A 13,018-nucleotide genomic window follows, 5' to 3' on the forward strand; every position below is an offset into this window, starting at 1 on the left:
CCTCACCCTCACTCACCCTCACCCTCACTCACCCTCACCCACCCTCACTCACCCTCACTCTCACTCTCACTCTCACTCACCCTCACTCTCACTCACCCTCACTCTCACTCACCCTCAACCCCTCACTCACCCTCACTCTCACTCATCCTCACTCACCCTCAACCCCTCACCCTCACTCACCCTCACTCACCCTCAACCCCTCACCCTCACTCACCCTCAACGCCTCACCCTCAATCACCCTCAACCCCTCACCCTCACCCACCTTCACTCACCCTCACCCTCACTCACCCTCACCCTCACCCTCACTCACCCTCACTCACACTCACCCTCACTCACCCTCACCCACCCTCAACCCCTCATCCTCACTCACCCTCAACCCCTCACCCTCACTCACCCTCAACCCCTCACCCTCACTCACCCCCACTCACCCTCAACCCCTCACCCTCAACCCCTCACCCTCACTCACCCTCAACCCCTCACCCTCAACCCCTCACCCTCAATCCCTCACCCTCACCCACACTCACCCACACTCACCCTCACTCACCCTCACTCACACTCACACTCACACTCACCCACCCTCACTCACCCTCACCCTCACTCACACTCACCCTCACCCTCACTCACCCTCAACCCCTCACTCACCCTCAACCCCTCACCCACCCTCAACCCCTCACCCTCACTCACCCTCAACCCCTCACCCTCAACCCCTCACTCACCCTCACTCACCCTCAACCCCTCAGCCTCACCCTCACTCACCCTCAACCCCTCACCCTCACTCACCCTCACTCACCCTCAACCTCATGCTAAAGATTTACAAAAAAACCCATAAACAATTCTAAAAGCACTAACTCTAATGCTGCGAGACCTATTGCATTTCTAATGCTTGTTTGGCTATACGATTTTGGGTGATTATTTGATAGCCTAGAGGAATGGCATCATGCAAGACTGGAGCCATATCTTCTCCCAACCATGATTCGGTTATGAATAGTATATCTGGTTTTGCATCGATGAGAAGGTCGTAGATGTGATGCTTGTTTTTAGAGAGACTGATGCCTCCCCCGCTCCTAAGCTTTCTAACTCAGCCTGGCCAGGCTGAGTATAATGTGCACCTTGGCATAGTTATGCGATAGATTTGGACTTCAAAATAGCCATGTGTGTTTTATCTACAAAGTAATTTTTTAAAGTGAAAGCAAATTTAATGACACATAAAACAGCTAAAATTTTCTGAAAGAATTTATTCCAGAAAAAAGTAACTGTTTCTGGCCTCTCCACCATCGCCTGCTGTTCCTCGAAAACTAGCATAACTATTTCTTCAACAGATTTCGTGTTGATATTTTATTTATGGAACTTGAAGACTAACATTTCCATGGGCTCGCATTTTGATGCTCAACAGATTGCGAAAAAGTCATGGATTTATATACAAAAATAACGTACTCATATCCACTAAGAAAACAGAATACAAAAAGTAAATATTTGGTTGTCATTGTCAGACGACCAATTCGGCAAGAAGCTATTTTCTGGTCAAGATGCTCATTTCCATACATATTTTCCCTACTTGGCCTGCATGCTATATTGTAGGTCAACTCTGTTGATTTAAGATACATGAGTAAACTGTGGGCGGACTTACAAGGGGAGATACAGCTCCCATTAAGTGGCTTGTGCATTTGCAGGCCGCTGTCAGATCTACATTCTGTGCTGCCTCAGTAATCTGAAGTGGTCCATTCATTGCAACGGCCGGTCTTGTCTCGCAGAAACACTAGCCTAGTTATTCTTTGCAGGCCACTTTCATCCAGCGCCCTTTACCACAGCTAATGAAAATATCCCTTCATTTCTATGCACATTGCCCTGTCTGCAAGCAGGGGTACACTGGGCTGAGTGCAGTGCTTTAGGCAGTTGAGTACTTTGCAATGAACGCAGGTGTTGCCTGCCAGCAAGAGCCTTTCTTTTCTGCAGGCTGTAAAATGGTGGGTGGAACCGTGGTCTAGCAGCTAAAAGATGGAGATAAGAGGGAATGGATGAATGAAGAGTGGGAAATTAAAATGTGTGACATCAATCTTAAACAATAATGTAAGCAACACTGTATTTTAGGCAGTGCTTAATTTGTAAAAAACATAAGTTTCGGGCCCTCGTCAGGATGCTACCACAGTTTTCACTACACATTGCCACTGTCCTTACACAACTACTAACCATCACACTGCTACCAATGTGCCAGTTCAGACTCTTATAGGCCGGCCAAGCTTTAGGAATGGCTTGGGTAACAGGTTGTTTTTAATGTACATTGAATTAACAAACAACTGTTTTTCAGCTCATCTTTAATTTACACAAACACCGCCATGATGTGACAGCTGTCATAAGTGCAGGTTTCAGCAATTAAGGGCCCGTGCCGGCAATTAAGTGCCGGTGGGGAGCAAAGGAAACCACTGGCTCAAATGAAGCACTGATTGTAGGTAAGCAAAGTCACCTGGTTGTATGATGATTGGAAATACAATGATGTAAATGGTTTTGCCACTATAAAATGAGTGAAAAATTATGAGGGTCCAGATTCACTTTACCCAAAACTGCTACCACCAAAGAGCAGACAACAATATTTTTCCTTGTCTTCTAATGATTTCCCAGTGCCAAAATATGGGATGAGAAGTAATCCATGCAGCAAAGGGTAATCCAAATGAGGTAGGCATGAACCTGACAAACCTGTGCATAAAACAGCCCACATTAGAAGTATTCTGTTCTGAAGAGTGAAAACTACGTTGCATATTCACAAACTGCTTTTTGTAGTACATTTACGTTTAATACTGAGTACTACTAACATACTATAAAATGATGTTCACAAACCTAAATGCAGAGATTACACCTCTGCATCCTTTATCTTTTAAGCACTGAGATCTGCGCCTTGATTGCAGAGTTCTCAGCACACATACACCTGCATTATAGCAGTGAATGTGGGAGGGATGGGAGAGTGTCAGGAAAATGGAGAATAGTTACTACTAAATTGGTGAAAGGGAGAGGTAATGAGGGGTATAAGGAGGCACATGCACTCACCCACAAAAGTGCATGCCCATTGCTATTCTACAGTGGTTCTAGAGCAATTTTCACAGTAGGTGGTGCTGCTGTTAATGTTACATCACTGAAGTCATAGGGATTGTGAAAATTCCAAGAGTCACACAATAAGTAAGTGTAGCAAATAAGCCATGCCTTTTTGGGAAGAGATAGGTAAGGATGTAGGAGCTTATTTACATGAAATTGACATAGGGCAGTGCTGCAAGGCTTCTTGCAGTGCTGCCTTAGGCCAAATCGAAAGGGCAGGAATGCACAGTAGTTACAAGATATGGTGCATTCCTGTCCTTTCAGCAGCGCTGGTCACATTTTCCAGCCATGCTCCAAAGCAGGCACCCTTGCACCATGGTGCAAGGGTGACAGCGTTGTTGGCAGATTTGTTTTTGTGCAGAAAGGGGCCCTTCCTGTACAACAACCTAAGAGGTGTTTTCCTCTTTCGGTGTGTGCTGCAGAAAAGAATGCAAAATCAAGAATTGATGGACGGAATGTTGCACAATGGCAAAACATTCATCCCCTGTCACAGATCTGGGTTTAATCCATCGTTATTTTGCTCACCACACCACCCCAGTTCAGACATGGCTATATGCAAATCAGTCTTGACCCTGTGCCTCATGGAACAGTCCAGCCCGAATTGCCAAGCCATGTTTCCCCTGGACTGGAATCAAGCATCCTAGGACTGGTTTCTGGCAATCAGCCGTCATCAGCTAGGATAGCTTGATTCCAGTGGCATGGAGAGCACGGGACTCACATCTGAGCATACCCGTCCCACTCTGGGTGACAAATGCAAAATCAAGAATTGATGGATGGAATGTTGCACAATAGCTAAACATTCACCCCCTAATGTCACAGATTTGGGTTTAATCCATCGTTACTTTGCTCACCACACCACCCCAATTCAGACATGTGGAGTGGTGTGGCTCACTGGTTAGAGGCGGCAGACCCGGAAGCAGAGGACGGCCCGGGACCAGGGTTCAATTCCCAACGAGGCAGGGTCATGGACCAGGGTCAGCGGACTCAATAATTCTCGCTTCGGTGCCTACTCTAACCAGGGATCACACTCGGCAACTCTGGGCATTAGCTTGCCTCATCTCCACAATGGCCCCCCACATACACCGGGGATGCCTGGTTTCACCTTGGAGATACCCAGCAGGGATCATCTCACAGGGAAAGCCAGGACGGGTTCCCCAGTGGTCTACAGCGCTGGGACGCCCCATTGCTGGGGTAGCCATTCGCTTTACAAGACAACATAACAACATAACATAACAACATGGCCATATGCAAATCAGTCTTGACCCTGTGCCTCATGGGAACAGTGCAACCCGAATTGCCAAGCCATGTCTTCCCTGGACCGGAATCAAGCATCCTAGGACCGGTTTCTGGCTATCAGCCGCCATCAGCTAGGATAGCTTGATTCCAGTGGCATGGAGAGCACGGGAATCACGTCTGAGCATACCCGTCCCACTCTGGGTGACAAGTGCAAAATTAAGAATTGATGGACGCAATGATGCACAATGGCAAAACATTCACCCCCCCCGTCACAGATCTGGGTTTAATCCATCGTTATTTTGCTCACCACACCACCCCAGTTCAGACATGGGCATATGCAAATCAGTCTTGACCCTGTGCCTCATGGGAACAGTCCAGCCCGAACTGCCAAGCCATGTCGTCCCTGGACCGGAATCAAGCATCCTAGGACCGGTTTCTGGCTATCAGCCGCCATCAGCTAGGATAGCTTGATTCCAGTGGCATGGAGAGCACGGGACTCACGTCTGAGCATACCCGTCCCACTCTGGGTGACAAGTGCAAAATTAAGAATTGATGGACGCAATGATGCACAATGGCAAAACATTCACCCCCCGTCACAGATCTGGGTTTAATCCATCGTTACTTTGCTCACCACACCACCCCAGTTCAGACATGGCCATATGCAAATCAGTCTTGACCCTGTGCCTCATGGGAACTGTCCAGCCCGAACTGCCAAGCCATGTCTTCCCTGGACCGGAATCAAGCATCCGAGGACCGGCATCTGGCTATCAGCCATCATCAGCTAGGATAGCTTGATTCCAGTGGCATTGAGTGTACGGGACTCACGTCTGAGCATACCCGTCCCACTAGGGGTGACAAATGCAAAAATAACAGTTGATGGACAGAATGCAAAACAATGTCATACATTCACCCCAGTACAGAGATCTGGCCCTAAATTCATCGTTTTCTTGCACTCCACACCACCCCAGATCAGACATGGCCATATGCAAATCAGCCTTGACCCTTAATGAATGCAATATTCATTAAATGTATTTAATGAATATTGCATTGCAAAGCGTCTTACAGTAAACATGGATAAAACAAAAATTCTATGCTTCGGGAAGAAGTGTTCGAAATTTAGCTGGTACTTGGGCCAAACTAAATTAGATATTGTAAGCGAATATAAATACCTCGGAATATGGTTTACAAGGTCCCTGAGGTGGGAAACCCACTTGGAAGCTCAGAAATTAAAAGCGCATTTAGCGGTATGCGGGCTGAAAAGATTCAACAATAGCTATGGCGATATGTCACACAAACCTCTATTGACTGCCTTTAAGGCTATGGTCCCTCCGCAATTCCAATATGGGGCAGAAGTAATCTGCATTGACGGGAAAAGCTCTTGGGATAAAGAGGAGGGCAAATGTTTAAAATCCCTTCTATCTCTTCCTGGGTCGGTAATGGTCCAGGCAGTTAGATTGGAAGTAGGCCTAACCGCATGGAGTGTCCAGGTGCAGATGAGGCTCCTTAGATTTTGGAATCGATTGGGGCAGGGGGAAGTTACAAAGGTGTCACAATGGTGTATGAAAGAAATCCAGACCAGTGAGTTAAAGTGGGCCAAGGCAACAAGAAGTAAACTCCGGGCCATTTGTGACCACCTGAATGTGAAAATTGACCCTCTGACACTCCAAACTAATGTAATAAAGAGCGTACTAAAAGCACAGGGAAAAGAAATTTCAAGGGGCACAGACCAAGAGTATTTGAGAAAGAAGGACTCCGTGAAATTTATGAGCCCAGGTTGGGAGAAAGACTTAAGCTTTCCATATATAGATTTGCTACCAAACCGTTGGTTAAGGATAGAAGTTCTTAAGTTAAGAATAGGTATTAACCCGATATTTTTAAACAGTGCAATTAAATCAGCTTTAACGCATCCTGATGGCAAATGTGTGTGTAAGCTAGGAATGAAATGTAATATTTTGCACATTTTATTGGATTGTGATATGTTTTTAAATTTACGTAAACAGTTCCTTCGTCCGATATTTTTAAAATACGATGTTGAGGTGCGTTCTCAAGCACGGGAGCTTCTAGTTGTTATGGAAAATTTAGACATTGCAATAGCCATCGGGAAATTTATGCTGGGTGTTTATAAGTTCCCGGTTTGGCAAGAGGCTCAAAAACAGCAAGTAGCTTTATAATCCAAATGAATCCTTGTTTTAAACTGTATAAAGGTAGTTTTTTGGATAATTTGACTTTTTATTGATATGAATATGAAATTGTGATACGTTGATTTTATATGACAAAGTAGGATCTCTGGTTTATAGATCAAATGGTCTAAATAAACTTTATTTTTGACTTGACTTGACTGAGCATACCTGTCCTACTCGGGGTGACAAATGTAAAATCAAGAATTGATGGACGGAATGTTGCACAATGGCAAAACATTCAGTTCGGGCTGGACTATTTCCATGAGGCACAGGATCAAGACTGATTTGCATATGGCCATGTCTGAAGTGGGGTTGCTTGGTGAGCAAAATAACAATGGTTTAAACCCAGATCTGTGACTGGGGTGAATGTTTTTCCATTGTGCAACATTCCGTCCATCATCTTGTGTGTTTTGCTGTTCACCCTATGTGGAAAGGGTATGCCCAGACGTGGGTCCCGTGCCCACTAAGCCACTGGAGTCAAGCTATCCTGGCTGAAGAGGGCTGATAGCCAGAAACCGGTCCTAGGATGCTTAATTCTGGTCCAGGGAAGACATGGCTTAGCAGTTCGGCCTGGACTGTTCCCATGAGGCACAGGGTCAAGACTGATTTGCATATGGCCATGTCTGAACTGGGTTGGCCTGGTGAGCAAAATAACGATAGATTAAACCCAGATTTGTGACTGGGGGTGAATGTATTGCCATTGTGCAACATTCTGTCCATCATCTTGTGTGTTTTGCTGTTCACACTATGTGGGAAGGGTATGCCCAGACGTGGGTCCCGGGCTCACTAAGGCACTGGAGTCAAGCTATCCTGGCTGAAGACGGCTGATAGCCAGAAATCGGTACTGGGATGCTTGATCCCGGTCCAGGGAAGACATGGCTTTGCAGTTCGGGCTGGGCTGTTACCATGAGGAACAGGGTCAAGACTGATTTGCATATGGCCATGTCTGAACTGGGGTGGCTTGGTGAGCAAAATAACGATGGATTAAACCCAGATCGGTGACTGGGTGTGAATGTTTTGCCATTGTGCAACATTCCGTCCATCATCTTGTGTGTTTTGCAGAACAGAATGCAGCACAAAGAGAATGAGAAAAGATTTAGGAAAAAAGAAAGCATTTCTCCTCGTTATGCCTGCTCTGGGGAGGCGCACAAGTTTGATGCATTCCTAGATTCATGCCATGCTGAAATTCTGGAAATGTGTCAAAACCTATGGGCGTTGCGATGGGAACACTCACCACAACGTCCATGGCACACCTCCCTGACACAGTGTGAGGCAACGCAGTGTCTTGCACTGCGTTGCCTTCCTCCATATCTACAATGCCATGAAAAACTATGCAGGGTGGCTTTAAATTCCCTTGTAGACATGGCTAAGCCTTGTGCACCACCGGAACGTCACAATAAGTGACATTACGGCAGAGCACAAGGCTTGTAAATAAGCCCCATAGTATGTAGCTGGAGCACACTTTCACAAACATATCACTAAGTCATGGTGCTGTAGTACACTTGTTTACAGACTGCAGGTTTTCCATAAAAATGACGACACAATTTGCGCTGAGATGCATTTATTCTGATAAAACGATAATGTGTAGTAATCAGTTCTGCAAATATTGACCTCTTGTAAATCACCATGTAAATTGCCTCATTTTATTTTGATCCTATTAAAAAATGTGTTTCCATAATACTTCAGGATTACAAAACAGTCTTTCATTAGTGCTTTATAACTAATAATATGTTTTAAAATAAATGAACAGTTCATTTATAGGTATTTAAATGTTGTGTGCTAGAAAAAAACGAGAATCCAACAGCCTTTAATTTTACAATTCCTGAATCTCAGCACGTTTTAAGTTATATTGTTCTAATGTTAGAGAAATTTCATTAAAAGAACAATATTTTAATTTAAAATATTTTAAAACAGGTTTTAATACAAAACTAAATGTAACTTCTTTTTTAAAAGAATTTTATTAGTTTTAATTAATTCTACACGTAACTTTTAGAATTTGCAATATAGAATAGATAAATGTAAACATTTTACTATAGGTGGAAATTTATTTTCAATAAATCTTAAAAAATTATTTAATATACTTAAATTAATGAAATATTTACATCAAAATTAGATTAATATTTCTGTAGCATTTAAAATGTATATATACAATTAATTTACATCAAGATTTATCATCAAATATTTTTATTATTTTTCTTTAAAGTTTAAGAAACATTTTTAAATATGGGTGATCTTTGCCCCTGTGAAGGAGACCTCTGCCTACGTGCAAAAAGGTACTAGTAGAAACGTAATTAGGCTCCCTTTGCATTTTCGAGCTGGTTGCATCTAAGGGGCTGATTATGATGTTGTTAGGAAAGCATTCCACTGAATCAGTTCCTGAATGCTTTTCTAGCATCGTGGATAGGCGGAGTCCAACCGAGCGATTTGGATGCATCAGGATGCATCCGGACACGATTTGGTCAAACTCCCATTGACGTCAATGGGAGCCTGTCTTCCAAACATAAACACAGGCTCCCATTGAAAAAAGGGGTGTTGGGGAAAGTCGTGCACACAGTGGTGGCCAGCCCATGGTGCCTGCAGTGCTGTGCAGACATGGGTAGGGGAGAACCCATGGGTACCCCCAAGGTCCCAACTCAGAGGGACCCCGGGTGAAGGGGGGCCTGCTACTGGCCCCCAAAGTCTGATTCCCACAGCTTTTTTGTCTCAGCCAAACCGATTTGGAATGGCTGTCTGAATTGGTTATCGTACCCGCTCATTTGGAAACTGTCTCCATTGGGCTGTACGATTCAGCTCCGAACGTCTCAGGTTGCCTGAATCCCGCTCAGAACTGATTCAGAGAGCCTGGATGGCTTCCTTGCATCAAACTCGGTTGTCTGGAAAGGTTACAGATTCAGTCAGGAAAAAGAATTTCGAAACGGATTTGAACAAATCAAATGCCATTCAGAGCCTTTCTAACGACATCGTAATCGGGCATGAGTCTACATTTTGTAGTAACGTTACACTAGACATTGTGAATAACCAAAAGTAGCAAAGTTGCTAGAATGTGTAAGAGTACATTTATTCATTTAGATTTATTCATGAGTAAATTTACATTTGTGAATAGTCTCATACATTTTGTAAGTCTGACTGAGAAAATAAGAGTTGCTAGTTGCGAGTGCTTGCTTAACATAGCACGGGCTTCCAGTGTTTCAGCTCTAAGGAAGGCAACATTCTACCCAGACTAGGCTCTGTGAGGCACAGCCTTCTTCTTCCCTCCCCTAGAACCAGCAGAAGTATCACATTTGCCACCTCATTAAGGTGAGATTTTGCAGATTAAATCTGTCTACTCCATCAGTGTGATTCTTAGCTTGGACAGATTCCCAATCGGGTACAGTAATACTTCCCAGTAAAAACGCATAACCAGATAAACCTAATCCGGAATTAACAGGTTCCTTTTTTAGCACACACAACTTTAGCATGGAGGATTTCTCTGCGTCGGTTATTAGACCTAGTGCAAATAGTGTATGGTTAAACCACAAGTGGGAATTAAAAGCAACATAATTCACTTAACTCTTTAACGGTAATAGCAGAGCAGGATAAATTATCCCTGAAATCTACCTCCCACCCTAAAACAGGGACCCTATCATGAAAAACTGCGTCGGCTCAGTACAGTGAATTTTTTTGTGTTTGCACTTCCTAAAGCTAAAACATTTCTCCAACTTAATGCGTGAACTTTAGGCTGAACAATTAGGAAAGAGAGAGAGAAAATCACTGCTCGCAGTTTCTGGCTTGTGCTGTCTGAAATTAATTCAATAACTGAAAGGAATTTAAAGTTATATTTTTTAAATTTAGACACCTCAAATGCAAACAATCTGGTGCTTGCTTCTGCGCTGAGCTGATTTAGAACTCCATGAGACGGTCCCAGGTGGTAAATGAATAACTAATGCATAACTTCACAATGTTTAAAGACACGCACAGAGGGCCCCATTAGGATAGCGGGTGGAAAACCACCCCGACCGCCATGGAGGCGGGAAACAACCACCCGCCTGTACCGCGGGTAAACCGCCGGTCAAATTAGGATAATCCGCCAAAAAAGACCGACCGCGGAGGTAGCGGGCTAAGAAAAACCGCTCGACGTGGGCGGAGACATCCAAAAACCAACCGCGGCAGTCGGAAACGCATCGGAAAACTTACAACCCGCCGCAAGCAAAGCGGGGAGACCACACGAGAAATTAGTATATCCCCGATGGTCCCGCGGTACGATCCGGTGTTTTGACCGCCACAGTCGTAAACAGGAGTGAATGAGAGGCAGCGGAAGATCTGCAGCATAGCTACCGCAGCGGATCAAACATGAAAAGCATGGCGGACGATGCCAAAACACCGCAAATATGCCAAAACTGGCACAAAGTAAAGTAGCCATGCCCCGCAAAAACACGAATCACATAACAACTAAAAAACAGATCCCAAAAAAATAATACAAATCCATGGACTACATCCACAACACACCTGACATCAAAATACCATTTAGACACACCCACACAGCTGAGCATAAAACCAGCCCCTTCACTGACCACAATCCTTTGCAACACTCCAGAAGAGAAGGCCATACACCACATCTGACAGGAGAGGCAAAAGAACACAGCACACACACCACCACCACCACCACTACCACCATCACAACCACCAACACACCAGCACCAACAATCCCCCACCACACAACACACCTCACACCACACCCACCGCACACACCCCTGCACCCACAAACACTTCATACACCACGCACCATGGCAGCACAGAAAATGCCAACATTCACACAGGGTGAGTTGACAGTCATGGTCGATGAGATAGTGAGAGCGGAACCACAACTGTTTGGTGCCTGGTCCAACAGACACCATTAGCCACAAGGACACAAATGTGGGAAAGGATAGTTCAAAGGGTCAATGCAGTAGGGATCACCCCGCGAGTCAAGAAGGAGATCATGAAGCGGTGACATGATCTCAAGAGGGTTGTCAAAGAGAGGAGAGGCAAGAACAGGGAGCTGGCTGAGAGGACTGGCGGTGGCCCTCCCATTCCACCAAAAACATTCACACCATGGGAGGAGAAGGTGCTTTCCATACTGCATCCTGAGAGTCTCACAGGAGTAGCCGGGGGAATGGAGGCTGGTAAGTACAAATCAATGTCAACAAACACACTGATAAGTACTGCCTTGCACAACCCAAACACCATTGCATTGTCCACCCTCACCTAACAGGTAGCTATCCATCTTGTTTGAGGGCCTGTTTGGGGGAGGGAGGCCTGTACTACTACTACTCCCACAATGCCCCCTGACCCACGCACCAGCAGCATGGAGGTTTCCCCCACCCAGAAGCATGTGACAGCCATTGCATTGTCCACCCTCACCTAACAGGTTGCTAGCCATCTTGCATGAGAGTTCTGTTTGGGGGAGGGAGGCCTGCACTACTACTCCCACCATGCCGCCTGTCCCACAGCCTACCAAGATGGAGCCCTCCCCCACCCAGGAGCATGTGGCAGCCATTGCAGCACACCAAACAAACTAACAGGTAGGTATCCATCTTGCATGGGAGGTCTGTGTGGGGGAAGGGAGGGCTGCACCAGTACTCCCACCATGCCCCCTGTCCCACACACCAGCAGCATGGATGCCTCCCCACCCAGGAGTGTGTGTCAGCCATTGCATTTTCCACCCTCACCTAACAGGTAGGTATCCATCTTGCATGAGAGTTCTGTTTGTGGGAGGAAGGCCTGTACTACTATTCCCACCATGCCCCATGTCCCACAGCCTACCAAGATGGAGCCCTACCCCACCCAGGAGCATGTGGCAGCCATTGCAGCACACCAAACAAACTAACAGGTAGGTATCCATCTTGCATGGGAGGTCTGTGTGGGGGAGGGAGCCCTGCACCAGTACTCCCCCAATGCCCCCTGTCCCACACACCAGCAGTATGGATGCCTCCCCCACCCAGAAGTGTGTGTCAGCCATTGCATTGCCCACCCTCACCTAACAGGTAGGTATCCATCTTGCATGAGAGTTCTGTTTGGGGGAGGGAGGCCTGTACTACTCCTCCTACCATGCCCCCTGTCCCACAGCCTACCAAGATGGGGCCCTCCCCCACCCAGGAGCATGTGGCAGCCATTGCAGCACACCAAAGAAACTAACAGGTAGGTATCCATCTTGCCTGGGAGGTCTGTGTGGGGGAGGGAGGCCTGTACCACAACTCCCACCAGGCCCCCTGTCCCACAGCCTATCAAGATGGAGCCCTCCCCCCACACGACCCAGGAGCATGTGTCAGCCATTGCATTGTCCACCCTCACCTAACAGGTAGATATCCATCTTTCCTGGGAGGTCTGTGGTGGGGGGGAGGCCTGTACCACAACACACAGCCGCAGTTGCATGCAATGCATCAATACATTACATGTACCAGTTATTGATGTTCCTCTCCATCATGTAATTACCGCCAGTAATGTCATTACTAGTAATAGTGAAGATCTCTCAATTGTGTAGTGTACAGACAGTTGATTAC

Source organism: Lissotriton vulgaris, chromosome 7 (assembly GCF_964263255.1).
Source record: "Lissotriton vulgaris chromosome 7, aLisVul1.2, whole genome shotgun sequence".
NCBI lineage: Eukaryota > Metazoa > Chordata > Amphibia > Caudata > Salamandridae > Lissotriton > Lissotriton vulgaris.